The sequence below is a fragment of the Staurois parvus genome, unplaced genomic scaffold (assembly GCF_062004578.1).
Source record: "Staurois parvus isolate SC_StPar_1 unplaced genomic scaffold, SC_StPar_1.0 ptg001133l, whole genome shotgun sequence".
Taxonomy (NCBI): domain Eukaryota; kingdom Metazoa; phylum Chordata; class Amphibia; order Anura; family Ranidae; genus Staurois; species Staurois parvus.
This window is the reverse complement of record NW_028318929.1, coordinates 4,079,967-4,101,672: the sequence shown is the minus strand read 5'-3', so window position 1 is coordinate 4,101,672 and position 21,706 is coordinate 4,079,967. Positions and strand designations below refer to the sequence as shown.

Sequence of the window (21,706 nt, the reverse complement as noted above, 5' to 3'; positions counted from 1 at the left end):
ATGCAAACGCACGGCATTCTGCTACCTGTTTTTGGGGTGTTGTTAACTTTAAGGCCTAGGCTCACACTGATGCAATGTGGGAAACGCACAGGAATCACTGAGTTTCCCTCATAGCAATCACACTGTGTTCACACTTAACAACACCTCAAAAGCAGGTTGCAGAACTCAGTGAGTTTGTGTGAATCTGATTCCAGTGTGACAAAAAAAAGGCGCCTGCACCTTTTTCATGCACAGGGGCGGACTGACCATTTGGAAACTCGGGCACTGCCCGAGGGCCCGGGGTCAGTAGGGGGCCCCATGAGATGCCCCTGGTACCTTTTTCATAGGCTTTTTTGAGTTTGGGCAAGGACACAGGGTCCCCATGATCCCGTATTGCCCGGGGGCCCCATGAGTTGTCAGTCCGCCCCTGTTCATGCAGATGTGGTGCCATTTGAGCCATACAAAATGATGGGCTCAAATCACACCATACAGAATCACATGTGATTTGCACAGGAATGCTGTGCAAATCACATGCGATGTGACAGTGTGAACCAGGCTGATTGGCCAATCAGTGATCACATGAATAGCAGTAATAATATGAAAAAAAATAAAAATGTCAAAAACATTTTTGAAAAATTACAATTTTTGGTTATAAACTAATTTTTTTTTTACTAAAAAGATAGATGAATACATTTTGGCCAAGATTTATGAAGAACGATTATTTATTTGCAAAATTTTTATAAGAAAAACACTTTTTTTTCAAAATGTTTGGACTTTTTCATTTATATAGCAAAAAAATAAAAGTCCCAGTGGTGAATAAATACCACCAAAATAAAGTTTTATCGGTCTCAAAAAAATGCTAAAAAAACTCATATGGGTACAAAGTTGCATGACTGCGCAACTGTCATAGTGATGATAGAACTGAAAGCTGAAAATTGCCCTGTACAGGAAGGGGGTGAAAGTGTCTGGACTTGAAGTGGTTAAACAAAAATCGGACATTGTTTTCGCGTACGATAAAAAGATTCTGGCTTTTTGTGGCATCTGAAAAGTCGGAATGGGCTGTCAGAAGCACTATACTAACGATCAGTTAGTCGGCCGATCTTTTGTTGTTTGTACGGGTCATTACACTGCCTTGCTCTATCCATAACTAAAAAATAAGTTGTGCTTATAGTTCTACTTTAAACAGCAAAGGATCTGTTTTGTGGGGGAGAAAATTGGAAAAGACAAGATTTTCCACCAATTTGGTTGCTATTTCCCCCATGATGAGCCTCTTTTTGAGGGTAGGGGCACACTTTGCTTTGGGTACTGTCCAGCTTTCAAATATATTATATTATATTATATTATCTCAGTGATGTCCATCCCGCTCTGGATATTTATTTAAATTTTGCGGTCCTGCTTCTCTCTGCCAGCACTGTACACCGTTTCTGACTTTTTTGGAGCTCCACCTTCGTGTTATATCATGCATATACACTCCTTAACTCCACTCATTGGAGCTCACATCAGCTTGACTCACAAGCACGAAACTTTTCACTGCATTCCAGCTCCTGCCTCACTTTTGCCAATTTCGTAAGTGCTAAATCTGGGATTAAAACCAGGCGTGAGTGAGGAGAGGAGAGAACACAAAACTCTGCCTGTAACACACCAAGCAAGAAGCATGAGAAGGAGAAGGGGGCTCTGACTGCTACAACCCAGGTCTACCTTCAGGTCTTCAGCCAATACCAGAATCCTCACATCGAACTTCTGGAAAGTGTATGAAATCCCTTTTTCTCTGTCTTTTTACAATCAAAGTCTTTGTTCTGTTTGATCGTAGCTAATTGGCTTCTGTTTTATATCAATTTAGCAATCTGTATGATGTATCATCTTCTCTCCTGCTTTAACTCCGCTAGTTCTTCACTCTTGTGACTCCTACAAGCATCCTTTGTTTCTCTTTTCCTGTTCTCCTGCTTTTCTATGAGGACATATTTTCTTTCCCTGGCCTTGTCTGTGGCCTCACCATTTCCCCTCTTCTCCTGCTAACAATAGCAAACTTCATACCGACTGCCTTACTCACATTCTTTCCCTTTAATGGTAAATAGTGGAATGTTTTATCGGTTTATAATAGAAAAACTTTCATCTATGAACATTCTATAGCTTGTCAGCACAAAAAGCCTATTTAACCACTTGCCTGCTGGGTACTTTAACCCCATTCCTGCCCAGGATAATTTTCAGCTTTCACCGCAGTCAAACTGTGAATGACAATGCGTGGTCATGCAACACTGTCTCCATATGAAATTTGTAACTTTTTACATAACTTTTTAGCATTGTTTTCATACAAATAGAGCTTTCTGTTGGTGGTATTTAATCACCATCGGAGTGTTTATTTTTTGCTAAAAAATTGAAGAAAAGAAAAAACACACCTTTTTTCATTTCTAATATAAAATTTTGCAAATAAGTAATTGTTCTTTTTCACTTATGTGCGGTAATGAGGCTGCACTGTTGTGGCAGCACTGATAGGTGATATTGATGGGCACTGATATGCTGCACTGATGAGGCTGCCCTGCCAGGGCATTGAGGTTTAGTGCCCTAATTATCCGTGTAAATGTCCCCTGTCCCAGTATAACCAGTTATCGGCTTTCCTTTCCTCATTCTGTAACAGCGCTGAGGAAAGGAAATGCCTATAACCAGCATTTGTTTACATGTGAAACAAAATATATATCTATATACATATATATATATATATATATATATACACACATATATATACACATATATATATATATATATATACACATATATATATATATACACATATTATATATACATAATATATATATATATATATATATATATATATATATATATATATATATATATATATATACATGCACTTAAGAAAATTGTAATCTATGATAAATGATAAAGTGTAAACATATAGCAGCTGAACACTAAAAACCCTGATACCAGGCAGTACACAATATATACATAAAGTGCAGCGCTTAATAAAGTGACAAATGATTAGTGAAAAAAACTGTGAAAATGTGTCATACAAAAAATAGCCCATCAAAAATTCAGATACAAGGCGTGACTGACCACCCTTAACAGGGGGTCATGCCTTTCTGGTAAGCCTTTCGCATGAGTGGTTGGTGACACAACAGCTGTCCTTGGATTGCCTTTCTTTCATCACAGCCTCTGGGGACTTTTGCTTTATCTGAATTTTTTGATGGACTATTTTTTGTATGACACATTTTGCACTGTTTTTTCCACTAATCATTTGTCACTTTATTAAGTGCTGCACTTTATGTATACATTTAAAACCGAAGTATACAGGCGAGCGCTAATATGCATATATAGAAGCAGCTAGCACTTAAGGTATAGGTAACAATCCCAACGAGAACATGTATATAAAAGAGCAGCGCTAAAAACACACAATATATTAGTAAAGTGGAACTGTAAAGTGAAGCATATATATATATATATATATATACAGTCATGGCCGAAATTGTTGGCACCCTTGATATTTCTCCAGGAAATCATGTATTTCTCACGAAACGTATTGCATTAACACATGTTTTGCTATACACATGTTTATTCCCTTTGTGTGTATTGGGACAAAACAAAAAAAGGGAGGAAAGAAAGCAAATTCGACATAATGTCACACAAACCTCCAAAAATGGGCTGGACAAAAGTATTGGCACCCTTTCACAACTGCGGATAAATAAGAATGTTACAAGCATGTGATGCTCCTGTAAACTCACCTGGGGCAAGTAACAGGTGTGGGCAATATAGAAATCACACCTGAAAGCAGATAAAAAGGAGAGACGTTCACTTAACCTTTGCATTGTGTGTCTGTCTGTGCCACACTAAGCATGGACAACAGAAAGAGGAGACGAGAACTGTCTGAGGACCTGAGAACCAAAATTGTGGCAAAATATCAACAATCTCAAGGTTACAAGTCCATCTCCAGAGAACTAGATTTGCCTTTGTCCACAGTGCGCAACATTATCAAGAAGTTTGCAACCCATGGCACTGTAGCTAATCTCCCTGGTCGTGGACGGATGAGGAAAATTGATGAAAGATTGCAACGCAGAATAGTCCGGATGGTGGATAAGCAGCCCCAAACATGTTCCAAAGACATTCAAGCTGTCCTGCAGGCTCAGGGAGCATCAGTGTCAGCGCGAACTATCCGTCGACATTTAAATGAAATGAAACGCTATGGCAGGAGACCCAGGAGGACCCCACTGCTGACACAGAGACATAAAAAAGCAAGACTACAGTTTGCCAAAATGTACTTGAGTAAGCCAAAAGCCTTCTGGGAAAACGTCTTGTGGACAGATGAGACCAAGATAGAGCTTTTCGGTAAAGCACATCATTCTACTGTTTACCGAAAACGGAATGAGGCCTACAAAGAACAAAACACAGTACCTACGGTAAAATATGGTGGAGGTTCAATGATGTTTTGGGGTTGTTTTGCTGCCTCTGGCACTGGGTGCCTTGACTGTGTGCAAGGCATCATGAAATCTGAGGATTACCAAAGGATTTTGGGTCGCACTGTAGGGCCCAGTGTCAGAAAGCTGGGTTTGCGTCCAAGATCCTGGGTCTTCCAGCAGGACAATGACCCCAAACATACGTCAAAAAGCACTCAGAAATGGATGGCAAAGAAGCGCTGGAGAGTTCTGAAGTGGCCAGCAATGAGCCCAGATCTAAATCCCATTGAACACCTGTGGAGAGATCTTAAAATTGCTGTTGGGAAAAGGTGTCCTTCCAATAAGAGAGACCTGGAGCTGTTTGCAAAGGAAGAGTGGTCCAAAATTCCGGGTGAGAGGTGTCAGAAGCTTATTGATGGTTATAGGAAGCGACTGATTTCAGTTATGTTTTCCAAAGGGTGTGCAACCAAATATTAAGTTAAGGGTGCCAATACTTTTGTCCAGCCCATTTTTGGGGTTTTGTGTGACATTATGTCATATTTGCTTTTCTGCCTCTGTTTTATATTTGTTCCAATACATACAAAGGGAATAAACATGTGTATAGCAAAACATGTGTTAATGCAATACCTTTTTTGTGTGAAATACTTGATTTTCAGGAAAAATATCAAGGGTGCCAACAATTTCGGCCATGACTGTATATATATATATATATATATATAACCTTGTGTCTATAGAATGGCCTGGTCAGGAAGGGGGGCTAAATCCTCTGATCGCAGATCGAGGTAAAGGGCCAATCACAGCGGCCCCTTACCATGTTATCAGCTGTGTCCAATCACGGCTGACCATATGTAAACAAGTATATACATAATATGTATATAAAAGTGCAGTGCTAAAAACACACAATATATTAGTATAGTGGAACAGTAAAGTGCAGCATATTTATATATAACCCTGCGTCTATAGAAATTTAAGAAAACAGCAATAAATGAAGTCTGCAAGGAAAAGTGCTATTCTGTGCAATAAAGTGCAATATAGTGAATCAATAATAATGTCCATGATTGCATATATCAAAATAATACATATTATAAAATTATTTTTTCTTGTTATAAAATTTTGCAAATAAATTATTCTTCATAAATGTAATATAAAATGTATTCAACTACATTTTTGGTGAAAATAACCCACATTAGTGGTTATTATTTAGTCTGCGTGAAAGTCCAAAAACTATGGTATATATCTGAAAATTAGTTAATCTCATTTCTTGAGGCCCAAAAATGCCAGAACGGTAAAAATACCCCCCCAAAGGACCCCTTTTTGGAAAGCTGACTTTCCAAGGTATTTAGTAAGAGGCATGCCGAGTTTTTTGAAGTTGTAATTTATTTTGTCTTTTTTTTTTTTGAAAATTAAGAAATTAAAAAATCAATTATTTATTTATATTTTTACATACCGTCACCAGTGCAGTACAGCATCATCATATAACTGGTGTGGCAGTGATCCAGGACACTCTCTATACCATGTGATCACTGTGACCAATCACAGCTAGCAACAAAGTTGTGCATAATGAATTGCATGCATCAAAGCAATTTATTGTTTACAATTGTCATGTGATCTGCTGTGATTGGTCACAGTGATCACATGGTACTGGCAGCGGGCCAGTACAATGATCTGTCATTGGCTGTGTTCGGTGGACACAGCCAGCCAGTGACAGTGATCTGTCATTGGCTGAGTTTGGCTGGACACAGCCAGTGACAGAGTGCACCTGAAGCACTGTTGCACAGCCGCACACAAGGTGTGGTCTGGGAAGACGTCATATGACTTCCACCTTGAACAAGGAATGGATAGTATATACAGTAGGTGGCATGGTGTTGAAAGCTCTCACCCTTGTTTTGACTGGTTGTTCCAGTGTTACATAAATAGCTTCTTTCATGTCTTATGAAAACCAGTTGTCTTTTGTTGGCCTTTGAAAGGTCTTTAATATCATAGAAAAAGTCTATCAGAATGTATCCAACTTCTACTAGTGAAACCATGAGCTGGATGAATGAGAACCTTCATAGCCGTGACAGCTCTGCTAAGCTGACCATACAATATACATTTATATATACAGTCAATTTTATATACTATATATACACACACACACACACACATACACTATTGCCAGAAGTATTGGGACACCCTCCAAATCATTGGATTCAGGTGTTCCAATCACCTCCATGGCCACAGGTGTATAATATCAAGCACCTAGGCATGCAGACTGCTTCTACAAACATTTGTGAAAGAATGGGTTGCTCTCAGGAGCTCAGTGAATCCAAGCGTGGTACCGTGATAGGTTGCCACCTGTGCAATAAGTCCATCCATGAAATTTCCTTGCTACTAAATACTCCACGGTCATCTGTTAGTGGTATTATAACAAAGTGGAAGAAACTGGGAACAACAGCAACTCAGCCACCAAGTGGTAGGCCACGTAAAATGAGCGGGGTCAGCGCATGCTGACGCAAAAAAGATGCCATAGCTAAAGACCTCCAAACTTCAGATTAGCATAACAACAGTGCGCAGAGAGCTTCATGGAATGGGTTTCCATGGCCGAGCAGCTGCATCCAAGCCTTACATCACCAAGTGCAAACCGTCAGATGCAGTGGTGTAAAGCACACCACCACTGGACTCTAGAGCAGTGGAGAAATGTTCTCTGGAGTGACGAATCACGCTTCTCTGTCTGGCAATCCGATGGACATGTCTGAGTTTGGCAGTTGCCAGGAAAATGATACTTGCCTGACTGCATTGTGCCAAGTTTGGTGGAGGGGAGATTATGGTGAGGGGTTGTTTTTCAGGGGTTGGGCTTGGTCCCTTTGTGGGGACAGTTTGGGGATGGCCCCTTCCTGTTCCAACATGACTGCACACCTGTGCACAAAGCAAGGTCCATAAAGACATGGATGAGTGAGTTTGGGATGGAGGAACTTGTCTGGCCTGCACAGAATCCTGACCACAACCAGATAGAACCCTTTTGGGATGAATGAGAGCGGAGACTGCGAGCCAGGCCTTCTCATCCGGCATCAGTGCCTGACCTGACAAATGTGCTTCTGGAAGAATGGTGAAACATTCCCATAGACACTCCTAAACCTTGTGGACGGCCTTCCCAGAAGAATTGAAGCTGTTATAGCTGCAAAGGGTGTGGCAACTCATTATTAAACCCTACAGACTGAGACTGGGATGTCATTAAAGTTCATGTGCCTGTAAAGCGTCCCAATATAGTGTGTACATAATTTATTTTATTGATAATTTTGAGTGATTTAGCTCATAAATAGCACCCAAACAGTGAGGTTACTCCACAACAGAAGTACTTTTAAGGGATTTTCCTCCCCACTTTTATTTAAAAGAAATGAAAGTTCACAAAAAAGGTTTCCCACACAGGGGGTTCTCACCATCAAACAAACAGTATTCATCCTAGTGGCCCTTTATGCAGCTTTGAAGCACAGCTTAGCATTGTTGGTCCTCCTGACCATCAAATCCCTCCAGGGCTTGTGCACCAACCACTGTATCTCAGCTCTGTGTAATTTCTGCAGCATCCCAGCTGCTCTGTCCCTCATGGACTGTCTTCCAAACATAGAGGCTCGGGCCTCAAACTGTCCTGGACAGGTCGGTGCGCAGAAAGACCTCTCACGGTCCCTCCAAACACTGACCTCCTTGGGAGGGTTGGGGCCTGAGCTCTGATCCCAGCTCCAATATGAAGGAAACACACACTTGACTTATTAATGTGCTTGTTTCCTCCAAAGTCTGGCCTAAACTGCATAATCACACAGTGGCACAGCCTTGCACTGCCACAATATATATATATATAAATATATTAAAGTGGAGCTCTGGGCTTCCCCCCGAAAAAATTAAAAGTCAGGAGCTACAAATACTCAAAGGCATTTACCTGTCCTGGGGGTCCAGCGATGTCCTCATTGGAGCTGATTCGTCAAACGGAATCCCTCCCACTGCTCTATTATATTCTGACAGTAGGAGGTTTCCTAGCTGTCAGAATACAATATTTACTGTTGCCAACTACAGCACCAGGCAGTAATTGTACGAAGAAAAAAAGACAGGCTTGTTTTACTGAAGTCGACGTTGTACTGAAGAGTTCTCCAAGACCTGAAAATTATTTTGTGGGTTCCTCTAGGGTAAAAAGATTGAGAAAGGCTGGTCTAACTTTTCACATCACAATTTCCTCCTTCCAAACCCACCAGTTTTCATATTTCCACAATATTCCGCAATATTACAGAAATTTTATCTTAGCCTCTCTTTCATGAGAAAGTATGCAGAAACATAGTCAAAAGGGTTAACCAGTGAAGTGGGGCATTATGTGACAGAAATCCAGGGGTGCCAATATTTTTGGCCATGACTGTATATACAGTATACAAGCTCTGTGTTCTGGAGGAGTACAGGTGACTTCCTGTCTGAAGAAAGTCAGGTTGAGTGCCTCTAATACAACCAAAGGAATCTTGTATTTTTATCAATCAGGACCGGATCTAGGGATGTGCCCCACAGATTTTAGTCACCTCCCCCCTCCAGGTCTCTGAGAAGAGTGTGCGTCCACTGGGTTAGTCTCTGATTTCCCTCCCTTCTCTGCAGTGGTTGTTCGCTATGACAGCCATCATCCTAAAAACTAATGGCATTGTACACTATATTGCCAAAAGTTCTGGGATGCCTGCCTTTACATGTACATGAACTTTAATGGCATCCCCGTCTTAGTCCGTAGGGTTCAATATTGAGTTGGCCCCGCCCTTTGCAGCTATAACAGCTTCAACTCTTCTGGGAAAGCCGTCCACAAGGTTTAGGAGGGTGTCTATGGGAAGGTTTGACCATTCTTCCAGAAGTACATTTGTGAGGTCGGGCACTGATGTTGGACGAAAAGGCCTTGCTTGCAGTCTCCTCTCTAATTCATCCCAAAGGTGTTCTATCCGGTTGAGTTCAGAACTCTGTGCAGGCCAGTCAAGCTCCTCCACCACAAACTCGCTTATCAATGTCTTTGTGGACCTTGCTTTGTGCACTGGTGCGCAGTCATGTTGGAACAGGAAGAGGCCATCCCCAAACTGTTCCCACAAAGTTGAGAGCATGAAATTGTCCAAAATGTCTTGGTATGCTGATGCCTTAAGAGTTCCCTTCACTGGAACTAAGGGGCCAAGCCCAACCCCTGAAAAACAACCCCACACCATAATCTCCCCTCCACCAAACTTTACACTTGGCACAATGCAGTCAGGCAAGTACCGTTCTCCTGGCAATGCCCAAACCCAGACACATCAAGCGTATTGCCAGCCAGAAAAGTGTTATTCGTCACTCCAGAGAACACATCTCCACTGCGCTAGAGTCCAGTGGCGGCATGCTTTACACCACTGCATCCGACCCTTTGCATTGCACTTGGTGATGTAAGACTTGGATGCAGTTGTTCAGCCATGGAAATCCATTCCATGAAGCTCTCTACGCACTGTTGTTGTGCTATTCTGAAAGCCACAAGAATTTTGACTCTGCAGACCCATTCTTTTGCAAATGTTTGTAGAAGCATGCCTAGGTGCTTGATTTTATACACCTGTGACCATGGAGGTGATTAGAACACCTGAAACCAATGATTTAGAGGGGTGTCACAATATTTTTGCAATACTGTACAGCGTATGTGTTAACTGCCCCCCAACATTCACAAGGGGTGGAAGTGGAACTTCCTCTATCCAGATTTGCAACCTCCTCTGCCTTCTAGCTCCCACCCTTTGCCTGGTGCCAAAAGGTATGGGGCACTCTGATGGGAACATTTGATGTAAGGGGGCACTCTTATGGGAACTTTTCATATAAGGGAGACTCTAGTGACAACTCCTGATGTACGGGGGACCTCCAATAGTGAGGCCTGATATCAGGAAGCACAAGTTCTAATGACAGCCTAATAGATGTGCTTTTTGTGGCATCCGCAAAGACGTGTTCACTCCAGCACTGCCCCTTGTACTACCTGGAAGTTTATTTCAGGTCATGATGCATGGTACAGAAGTATGTCTAGTGAACGAGGAATACTGGTCTTATAAACTGTCACCATAGACAGTGATAGAACACTAGCGGTTAATGCAAAGACTTCCATGGCATTAGCTCATTTCAATTTATTTAACAGAACCAATCCAAAAAAGTATAAATAGCTGATAAATAATTATTTAACAATTATCAGTGCAAGGAATTGAAAAATTGAGGAGACCGCATAACCTCAGTCTCTGTGTTCACCAGGATTTACTGGTACCGCTATTATACAGATACTGAAAACACAAATCCCTAACAGAAAAAAAACTACATAAGAGTCTCCACACCCTCTTTATGTAAAAAGGTTTACATTTAATTTATACAAATATTACAAATATATTAAAATCGCAAAACTTGGCAGACAAATAGAGCTGCAGTAACATACTGTATCTTGCCATTATTTACACATAAAAGCAATCCCAGATGTCCACAGGGAAATATTGCAAAAAGGTTTTGTGGGACAAAGTCCCCTTCCTTAGGGAGAACTAGAGTTAGAATTACTAATAAATACTATCTTGGGGGGAGGAAAATGACACTTTAAAGGAACAAAATCATTATATATAAATGCACATATAAAGTTCTATTGAATTTCAGTGTCTCCGAACTGCACCCCTACACACCCCTAATTACTCCATAACTAAGTAATTAGTCATATTCTCAATGGCCATATTAAGCAAATTCCCAAATTGTAAGCTATTATCGTAAAGAAGTATTAAAAATATTGGGCTTTATCCCGCTTTGTATATATGTAATCCTCCTAAAATATAATATTACTGCCCCAAAGAAACAATCATCCTTACCCTACACCATAAATAGACAGAATCATTAGTTGCAGGATGAAAATAAACTGATTAATCTTTGACTTTGAATTGAAAGATCTTCATATTTTGTTTACTTTGTCTTTTTTTCCCCAGTGGAAGGAATGGACTAGTTTGTGATCTATAAAGATTTACATCTTGTCTTAGATACGTATTACTGCGAAATTTGCACAGAGAAGTACTGAATTTGATCTGGGGAGTGAAGTTGAGTATTCTTCTACAGATGAGGAACAGAACGCCATAGAGGGTTTGGTTGGCCTACTAGACAGTAATTGGGAGAGATGGCGGCAGATAGTGAGGAACAAATCCCCGGGAAGGAAAGGCTGGCCTCAAGATTAGATCAAAAGATGCCCTTGCAGGGTTTTCCTCATCTTAGTCCTCCACCTCCCTGCCATCAGAATACACAGATCAGCGCTGCAGCCTACTGTTTCGAACTGAAATCTTCCAACAGTCTTTTTCATGAGAAGTCGATTGAATTGAATGGCCATACATGGATCGAAATTCGGACAGTTCCTGTTGAATTAGCCGAATTTTGATCCATGTATGGCCAACTTTAGGCTTGGTCCAAGGAGGAACAACAGGCTTTAAGGGGACTAAAATCTGCTCCCAATTAGCTATTAAACCAAGCAATAGGGGGACAATGTGGGAGTCCTATGTAAATTAAGTGAAGCAACTCCTGGGAGATGAGGCTACCTAAAAAAGCTACAGATCACACCCTTCCCAGCATTGGTCAGGACCTTAAATTTTTAAATTAGAACTGATGGTTTTTAAGGGGGGCTGTCAGGTACGCTGTCCCGTGCTTTTTAACAGAAGCCCTGATCCTGATACTGTTTCATTCAGCCGGTGATCAACTGTAAAATTGATTCAGGTGGTTTTACAGTTCTCCGAAGGTCTCCCTCCTCCCACCACTGCCTACTTTCTACCAGGGACCATGGTAAGCAGTTGAGGCGAGGAGATGGATGAACATCTGTTCCCCGATCTCTGTGATGAATGATCCCAGAATCGATGAGGATTTAATCACTTTTGGTTTCAGAGCCGTCGTTTTCTAGCTGTTTTGGCCAGTGGTGCATCTAAACCAAGCACACTCTGTACTTGGTTAGCTGCATTGAAGGGCAGGGGAAATATCAGGGGAGGGGAGTCCAGGGGAAGGGCAGGGGAGACACCCCTGATGTCTCCATAAAGAGTTCTTGTCACCTACCCAAAGCTATCACAAGGGTGTTTGTGCAAATGCAAACATGCACCTACATTCGGCATGCATATGTAAACGGTGATTGCGCCACAGATGTGAGGAATGGCTGTGAAAGTCATAGAGCAATAATTCTTGGGCCATAGTTCATGATTAACTCTAAAATGATAACCTGTAAAGGCTTTTAAAGCATCACCTAGGAACAATTTTAGGTACTATAGTTTTTCACCATTTCACAGGCGTGTGCAATATAAAATCTTGATATGTTTCATATTTATTTACTCAAAGCAGTATCATCTTTTTTTTTTACCAAAAATTGGGTATTAGATTGTGTTTGTTTGAACTAAAATTCCATTAAGTGAATTTTTTCCTGAAAATTTTGTTTGACGACTGTGCAAATATTGTATGACTTAAAAAAAAATTGCAACATCCACCATTTTATTCTCTAGGGCCTCTGCTTTCAGAAAATAAATAATGATTTGGGGTTCTAAGTAATTTTCTAGCAAAAAATGAAGATACAGGTGAAGCTCAAAAAATTTGAATATCTTGTAAAAGTTCATTTATTTCAGTAATGCTTAAAAGGTGAAACTAATATATGAGATAGACTCATTACATGCAAAGCAAGATAGTTCAAGCCGTGATTTGTCATAATTGTGATGATTATGGCTTACAGCTCATGAAAACCCCAAATCCACAATCTCAGAAAATTAGAATATTGTGAAAAGGTGCAATATTCTCGGCTCAAAGTGTCCCACTCTAATCAGCTAATTAAGCCATAACACCTGCAAAGGGTTCCTGAGCCTTTAAATGGTCTCTCAGTCTGGTTCAGTAGGAATCACAATTATGGGAAAGACTGCTGACCTGACAGTTGTGCAGAAAACCATCATTGACACCCTCCATAAGGAGGGAAAGCCTCAAAAGGTTATTGCAAAAGAAGTTGGATGTTCCCAAAGTGCTGTATCAAAGCACATTAATAGAAAGTTATGTGGAAGGGAAAAGTGTGGAAGAAAAAGGTGCACAAGCAGCAGGGATGACCGCAGCCTGGAGAGGATTGTCAGGAAAAGGCCATTCAAAAGTGTTGGGGACTTACACAAGGAGTGGACTGAGGCTGGAGTCAGTGCATCAAGAGCCACCACACACAGACGGATCCTGGACATGGGCTTCAAATGTCATATTCCTCTTGTCAAGCCGCTCCTGAACAACAAACAACATCAGAAGCGTCTTACCTGGGCTAAAAAAAAACAGACCTGGTCTGCTGCTCAGTGGTCCAAAGTCCTCTTTTCTGATGAGAGCAACTTTTGCATCTCATTTGGAAACCAAGGACCCAGAGTATGGAGGAAGAATGGAGAGGCACACACTGCAAGATGCTTGAAGTCCAGTGTGAAGTTTCCACAGTCTGTGTTGATTTGGGGAGCCATGTCATCTGCTGGTGTTGGTCCACTGTGCTTCATTAAGTCCAGGGTCAACGCAGCCGTCTACCAGGAGATTTTAGAGCACTTCATGCTTCCTTCCGCAGACGAGCTTTATGGGGATGCTGACTTCATTTTCCAGTAGGACTTGGCACCTGCCCACACTGCCAAAAGCACCAAAACTTGGTTCAATGACCGTGGGATTACTGTGCTTGATTGGCCAGCAAACTCGCCGGACCTGAACCCCATAGAGAATCTATGGGGCATTGCCAAGAGAAAGATGAGAGATATGAGACCGAACAATGCAGAAGAGCTGAAGGCCGCTATTGAAGCATCCTGGTCTTCCATAACACCTCAGCAGTGCCACAGGCTGATAGCTTCCATGCCACGCCGCATTGAGGCAGTAATTGCTGCAAAAGGGGCCCAAACCAAGTACTGAGTTCATATGCATGCTTCTACTTTTCAGAGGTCTGATATTGTTCTATGTACAATCCTTGTTTTATTGATTGCATGTAATATTCTAATTTTCTGAGATTGTGGATTTGGGGTTTTCATGAGCTGTAAGCCATAATCATCACAATTATGACAAATCATGGCTTGAACTATCTTGCTTTGCATGTAATGAGTCTATCTCATATATCAGTTTCACCTTTTAAGTTGCATTACTGAAATAAATGACTTTTGCACGATATTCAAATTTTTCACGTTTCACCTGTATTAGCAAATTTGCCACGGTAGGCAAGTGGTTAAGAAACGACAGAGTGCAACGCGCTTTACATTCACCTATTTATTTAAACTGTGCAGAGTATCAAGTGGTGCTAGCCATAGACCCTTGTAGTGTCTCAAATGCCGTCACATGATTATGAGAAGTGGTGGAAGACTTGCACCACTTGTACAATCTACGTAATGTATGGTCTGTTTAATGGGTTTAGGAGTTGGAGTATGTTCTGGTCCTGCACGGCTGCTTTTATAAAAAAAAAAATTCTTAATAGTGGAAGGTAAGGATGACTGTTAATTAACCATTTATCAGCTATTTATTCTCCTATGGATTGGTTGTATTAAATAAATTGAAATGAGCTAAAGCAATGGTAGTCCTTGAAATAACTACTAGTGTTCCATCACTGAGAAGTATATATTCTGTATGTGCTTTAGGCTATTAGGATAGCATCTTATAAAGATGAAGCTGGTGAGCTCTACATAGTTAGTCACATAGTTAGTCTGGCTGAAAAAAAGACAAAAGTCCATCCAGTTCAACCATAGAAAAAAAAAAAAAAGTTATGATCCTATACCCACAGTTGATCCAGAGGAAGGCAAAAAAACAGAGCAAAGCATGATCCAATTTGCCTCCTGCTCTATGTATTGGAAAGACTCCCAAGGTTTTTAGTTTTTCAGTTATTTAGGGAATACTGGTTCCCTGCATCTTTGGCACATTATATAATAGTTTGTCAGTGATTCTATGACATTATACCCCCTGAATTTTTTATTTCTGTACCCCCAGATCTGACATTCCAGATCCAGCTCTGTAGTCACGACAACTTCATTCTGATTACCTCACTTAAGTTCTTTCCTTTTTCCAGCACTTAACAGAATTTTTCCTTTGTTTATAACAAACCAACTTCTCCTCTCTAAATCCATCAGCGTTCCTGCTCCACTTCCTCTATACTTTAGCTAGTTAGCGCAAAAAGTCTGTTTAAAGTCCAGGCACAAAAAAATGTATTTAAATATATTTCTCAGTAGTCACAAAGGATAGAAATTTACTTTGTGTGTACCAACCACCTTTGCAAACCCAGTTATTATTGTATAAAAATTGCAGTGATATCATTATTGTACATAGTCTGTGCAGAGAGCAGAGACGTGGGAGAGGCACAGCAGGACCCATCCACTACAGGCTGCCTGCAGAAAACTACAGAAGGGTAAAGACCACTCATTAATAACACCTCATCTGGAATATGCAGTTCAGTTTTGGGCACCAATTCAGAAAAGAACATTGGGGAACTGGAAAAAGTACAGAAAAGGGCAACCAAACTGATAAGAGGCATGGAGGAGATCAGCTATGAGGAAAGATTAGAGGAACTGAATGTATTCTCTCTTGAGAAGAGGAGATTAAGGGGGGATATGATCTCCATGTATAATACATAAGGGGGGATATGATCTCCATGTATAATACATAAGGGGGATATGATCTCCATGTATAATACATAAGGGGGGATATGATCTCCATGTATAATACATAAGGGGGGATATGATCACCATGTATAATACATAAGGGGGGATATGATCAACATGTATAATACATAAGGGGGGATATGATCTCCATGTATAATACATAAGGGGGGATATGATCACCATGTATAAGACATAAGGGGGATATGATCTCCATGTATAATACAAAAGGGGGGATATGATCTCCATGTATAATACATAAGAGGGGATATGATCTCCATGTATAATACATAAGGGGGGATATGATCACCATGTATAATACATAAGGGGGGCTATGATCTCCATGTATAATACATAAGGGGGGGGGGTATGATCTCCATGTATAATACATAAGGAGGATATGATCTTCATGTATAATACATAAGGGGGGATATGATCACCATGTATAATACATAAGGGGGGATATGATCACCATGTATAATACATAAGGGGGGGATATGATCACCATGTATAATACATAAGGGGGGACATAATCACCATGTATAATACATAAGGGGGGATATGATCTCCATGTATAATACATAAGGGGGGATATGATCACCATGTATAATACATAAGGGGGGATATGATCTCCATGTATAATACATAAGGGGGGATATGATCACCATGTATAATACATAAGGGGGGATATGATCTCCATGTATAATACATAAGGGGGATATGATCTTCATGTATAATACATAAGGGGGATATGATCACCATGTATAATACATAAGGGGGGATATGATCTCCATGTATAATACATAAGGGGGGATATGATCACCTTGTATAATACGTAAGGGGGGATATGATCTCCATGTATAATACATAAGGGGGGATATGATCTCCATGTATAATACATAAGGGGGGGTATGATCTCCATGTATAATACATAAGGGGGATATGATCTCCATGTATAATACATAAGGGGGGGTATGATCACCATGTATAATACATAAGGGGGATATGATCTCCATGTATAATACATAAGGGGGGGTATGATCACCATGTATAATACATAAGGGGGATATGATCTCCATGTATAATACATAAGGGGGGATATGATCTCCATGTATAATACATAAGGGGGGATATGATCACCATGTATAATACATAAGGGGGGATATGATCACCATGTATAATACATAAGGGGGGATATGATCTCCATGTATAATACATAAGGGGGATATGATCTCCATGTATAATACATAAGGGGGGATATGATCACCATGTATAATACATAAGGGGGGGTATGATCTCCATGTATAATACATAAGGGGGGATATGATCTCCATGTATAATACATAAGGGGGGATATGATCTCCATGTATAATACATAAGGGGGGATATGATCACCATGTATAATACATAAGGGGGGGATATGATCGCCATGTATAATACATAAGGGGGATATGATCTCCATGTATAATACATAAGGGGGGATATGATTACCATGTATAATACATAAGGGGGGGTATGATCTCCATGTATAATACATAAGGGGGGATATGATCTCCATGTATAATACATAAGGGGGGATATGATCACCATGTATAATACATAAGGGGGGATATGATCTCCATGTATAATACATAAGGGGGGATATGATCACCATGTATAATACATAAGGGGGGGATATGATCTCCATGTATAATACATAAGGGGGGATATGATCACCATGTATAATACATAAGGCCAGAGCTTGAAGAGTTGGTTCTGGCCAGCTCAGTGGATTGCTTTAAAAAAGTCCTGGATTCTTTCTTAGATACACAGAATATAACTGGATACTAACTTTTATAGGTAAAGCTGATCCAGGGAATATCCAATTGCCTCTCGGGGGATCAGGAAGGAATTTTTTCCCCTGCAGGAGCAAATTGGATCATGCTTTGCTGGGTTTTTTGCCTTCCTCTGGATCACCTGCGGGTATAGGATTAAAACTTTTTTTTTTGTAATGGTTGAACTGGATGGACTTTTGTCTTTTTTCAGCCAGACCAACTATGTAACTATGTAACTCTCCCTGCACAAGAAGAGGGGGAAGCAGTGACCGGTCTTTATTACAGGAAGCTCCTGCACCAAGGCAAAAACTAGCTGGATCACTGCACTGATCTTAAATAAATAGTCAAAGCACACCAAAAATCAAAAAGTATATATGACTCTGAAATTTGGACAATATTTGTTTATTTTGGAATTCAGCTTTAAATTGTCTTAACATTATAGATTAAAAATGGATTTTTTTACTTATGTTGCACCCTCCTAATTTGGAGTAGACTGCTAGGTAAAATTAGTTAACTCCACTGTAATCAGAAAAACAGGGGTGGGTTGCTTAGGGCTGTTAAAAGTTTCACAGTCTGCTGCTCTGTTACTTCCCCCCTTCTTCCAGAGAATCCTAGAACATAGTGGGAGGAAAGACAGAGTCTTCAGCCTAAGTATTTATGGAACTCCAGCCAGTCTCTGGGAAGGCGTGCCCAGAAGGTGGTGAGAGGACACATAAATAGTCTGAGGCTAGAGCAGTAGGGGCAGTGTTCCTGGGTCCTGATCGGCAGGGGCTATGCCCTGTGGGACAGAAGTGTGGGAGGAAGCCAGCCTGAAGACACCAAGGTCTCAGCTGGGCTTAGCTGGGGAACCTATTTAAAATTCCTAGTCAAAAGATTCAGTTTTTTCACAAGAAAGTTCATAGTTCAATAAGAAGCCGTGGAAGAGGGCCCAAGTTGTCCAGAGGAAGTGTGAGTCTACACCTCTTTCACTAGGAAGAGCCTGGTGTTATATTGGCAGGAGGCAACTGATGATCCTGTAGATGAGTGAGTACAAGACCCCAGTGCTGCACAGTGTAACAGTGTGGTGCTTTGAAATTCTGGAAGGTGTACAGGTCACAGTCAACTTAGAGATCCAGTGGGACTATTGTTTCTGCAAGTGCAGGCAGTAGTTTATGAATTGTAGCCAGAAGTTGAGCAGTCCTCAACTTGTACTGTTTTGCAGTTCCGAGGTATCCCATGCTCCCCATCCGTATTCAAGTTCATTGTTCCCCAATAAAAACACAAAAAGAAACCCTCAAATCCTTTGAGCCAGAGGAAGAATGCTGAAAATGCTGTGTGGCTGGCTGTGTATGTTCTTGGGTGGAAATAGGACTTAATTCACCTGTGGCTCTTTCGAGGGTGTGCTACACATATATAAAATGAATATGAAGCCCGATCAAGGCACCCCTGCGAAGTGTGGTCCCTAACTGTAAACTATTTGAGCTCCCAACTACTGGCACATATATAGCAATTAATGAATTGAGAGCAGGTATGCCTAGGAGGTGACACCTTCTTGCTTAAAGGTCCTGCAACAGAGCAGAAGACCACTGGTCCTGCATCCTACGTGAGGGACCCAAGGGCGAGTTTACCTGCTGGCAGTGCTCTGGCTGCTGGAGGAGCGAGAAATAAGGCAAGTATTACTGCCTATTCCAATCCCCATAGACAAAACAAGCATGTACCCCTTGGAATGTTGGAGGGGGGCATTGCAAGGTTAGTCTTTAGATTGCGTTGCAGCACCTTTAATTTTGATGGACTGTTCACATCTGGGTGTAGCAGAAACGAGGGCATGAGCAAGTGTTTCTGCCGTTTTTCTGCAAATGCGTGAAAAATGTGCTAAATCGCAAAATGTGCTTGCGGTACCAGTATTTTTTAATGACACCCCAAACGCCGGTAGCAGTTGTGTGTTTTGTTGCATGGCCAAAATTCTTAATGGCACAACAAACCCCATGCACCTATTTCTTAATGGCACCTCAAATGCGGGTAACGGTCACGCGTTTTGTGGCATGCCCAAAATGTGCAACACAAAATGTGCTTGGCTCATGTCCAAAATGTGGTGCATGAACTTCTTTAGTGTGTTTTTGGGGCAAAGTGAGACCCATTTAAATGAATAATGCCACTCAAAAAAATGAGCAAAAAACGTCCCCAAAAACATGTTGCAGTAGCGTCACTCAAGTGTGAACAGGGCCTTACAGTAGCAAGCAGCATAGTCGTAAGGCACCTAAATGGTATCGCAGTGTGCCATATATCTATAGGCACTTAAACAGCTAACAAGCTGGCAGCTTACCAATAATGTGTATGTAAGCTCAAACTATATATTTCTCTTATTTGCTCCCGTTTGGTCCGGTAAATCCACCATTGAAAGCATTTTATTAGATCTGTTCGACAAGTGTAGTTCATCCAGCCAGAAATCTGGTGAGTTGATAACTTTCTGTGCTCTTTGGACTGTTATCAGTTAGCACTGTTTCCTGCTATCTCTGTGGACTACAAAACACCTCCCCCTGTTATGAAGAAGGGAGAAGCCCTAACACAGAGTTATGTAGTCTGATCACATTCCCTTTCCTAGGGTGACAGTGCAGCCTAGTATGGCTGTCACCCTAGGACAGGGAGTGTGTTAATGGCAGGATTATGGGGTTAAAATAAAGGAACGGCAAAAAGAAAATTTAGGCCTAATTTATAAATGCAACAGCCTTAACCACCCCTCTGAAAGGTGACTTGTGGTGAATCACTTTTCAGAGGGGTTTGACAGGCAGCTAGGAGGCGACATATTGCTTCCTCAGTGCCTGTTTTAACCCTAAAAAAACGGCATTCATGTGCATTGCAATGGCAGGGCGGTTGCAGTGTGGCCCCGCTCACGTGCATGGCTCATATTCAGCAGAGGTACTGCCTACTGAACACAATAGAAGGTATCATTTTTGTACAAAACACTGTGGGCGCAGAATGTGCACAAACATGTCCGGGTACCATTCAGCCAACCCAACCCCAAATATAGACAAGGCCTATTCCAGCCACCTAAGAAGCGGTAAGCTGCAATACTATCAGTATTTGTTCTTGGGCAGGGGCGGACTGACCATTTGGAAACTTGGGCACTGCCCGAGGGCCCGGGGTCAGTAGGGGGCCCCATGAGATGCCCCTGGTACCTTTTTCATAGGCTTTTTTGAGTTTGGGCAAGGACACAGGGGCCCCATGATCCCTTATTGCCCGGGGGGCCCATGAGTTGTCAGTCCGCCCCTGTTCTTGGGTTTAGACACGCTTTTAGTAAAGGCATAATATTAAAGCATTGTATATAATTTGTGTAGCATTTGTGTACAGGGCTGACTCACTGGTGCACACGGGACCTTTTGTTCTGTCTCACATTCTCCTGCCTCCGCACTCTCTCCGGTGCATGCACTCACTAATGCCTGGGACTGGGCAGGGCCGTCTTAATTTGGCATCAACATGTGACAGCACCCAGATATTACCCCTTTAAATTTTAACATTTCTAACAGTATCTGCTTGCAAAGCAAGGTTTTCAGCTCACTTTCCCCCTCCCTTATTTCCTGTAAAGTAATGTGTACCAGCCTATAGCTAGAACCCTTATCTGTAGCTGGAATTCAAGGCTATATTCTGCAGAGTTTAGAAAGTCTTTTGAATGTGTAGAAAGTGAAAGAGGTAAAATATGCATTGTGACATAATCATTGGTATATACGCTTGTAAGAAGTAAATACAACTCACTTGGCTTTGCAGGCATGAGCCCGGCTGGGTCATACAGCGATGTTTTTAACAAATAACTTGTTTTCCTCAAGGTCCATGTCCAGAGTTTCCTGGTTTTCCAAAATTGCTACTACAAACATAATGGTGTCACCCTGACTTAAAAGCAAGCAGTACACCTAGGGGGCCTCATATCGTAACC

The 21,706-nt window shown here is 41.3% G+C and overlaps 1 protein-coding gene across 3 annotated transcripts in view; it reads left to right on the top strand.

Annotated features, from left to right (window-relative positions):
• LOC149439365 (N-acetyllactosaminide alpha-1,3-galactosyltransferase-like) overlaps positions 1–21,706 on the top strand; it is a 104,728-nt gene that overhangs the window by 20,810 nt on the left and 62,212 nt on the right. Inside the window, exon 1 of one of the 3 annotated variants that reach the window (XM_089659148.1) lies at positions 1,466–1,728. The exons of the other annotated variants lie outside the window; for them this stretch is intronic. The gene's annotated coding sequence lies outside the window, so the exon portion shown is untranslated. Of the gene's footprint in view, positions 1–1,465; positions 1,729–21,706 lie in introns of those variants that run through there. 3 annotated transcript variants of the gene reach the window in all.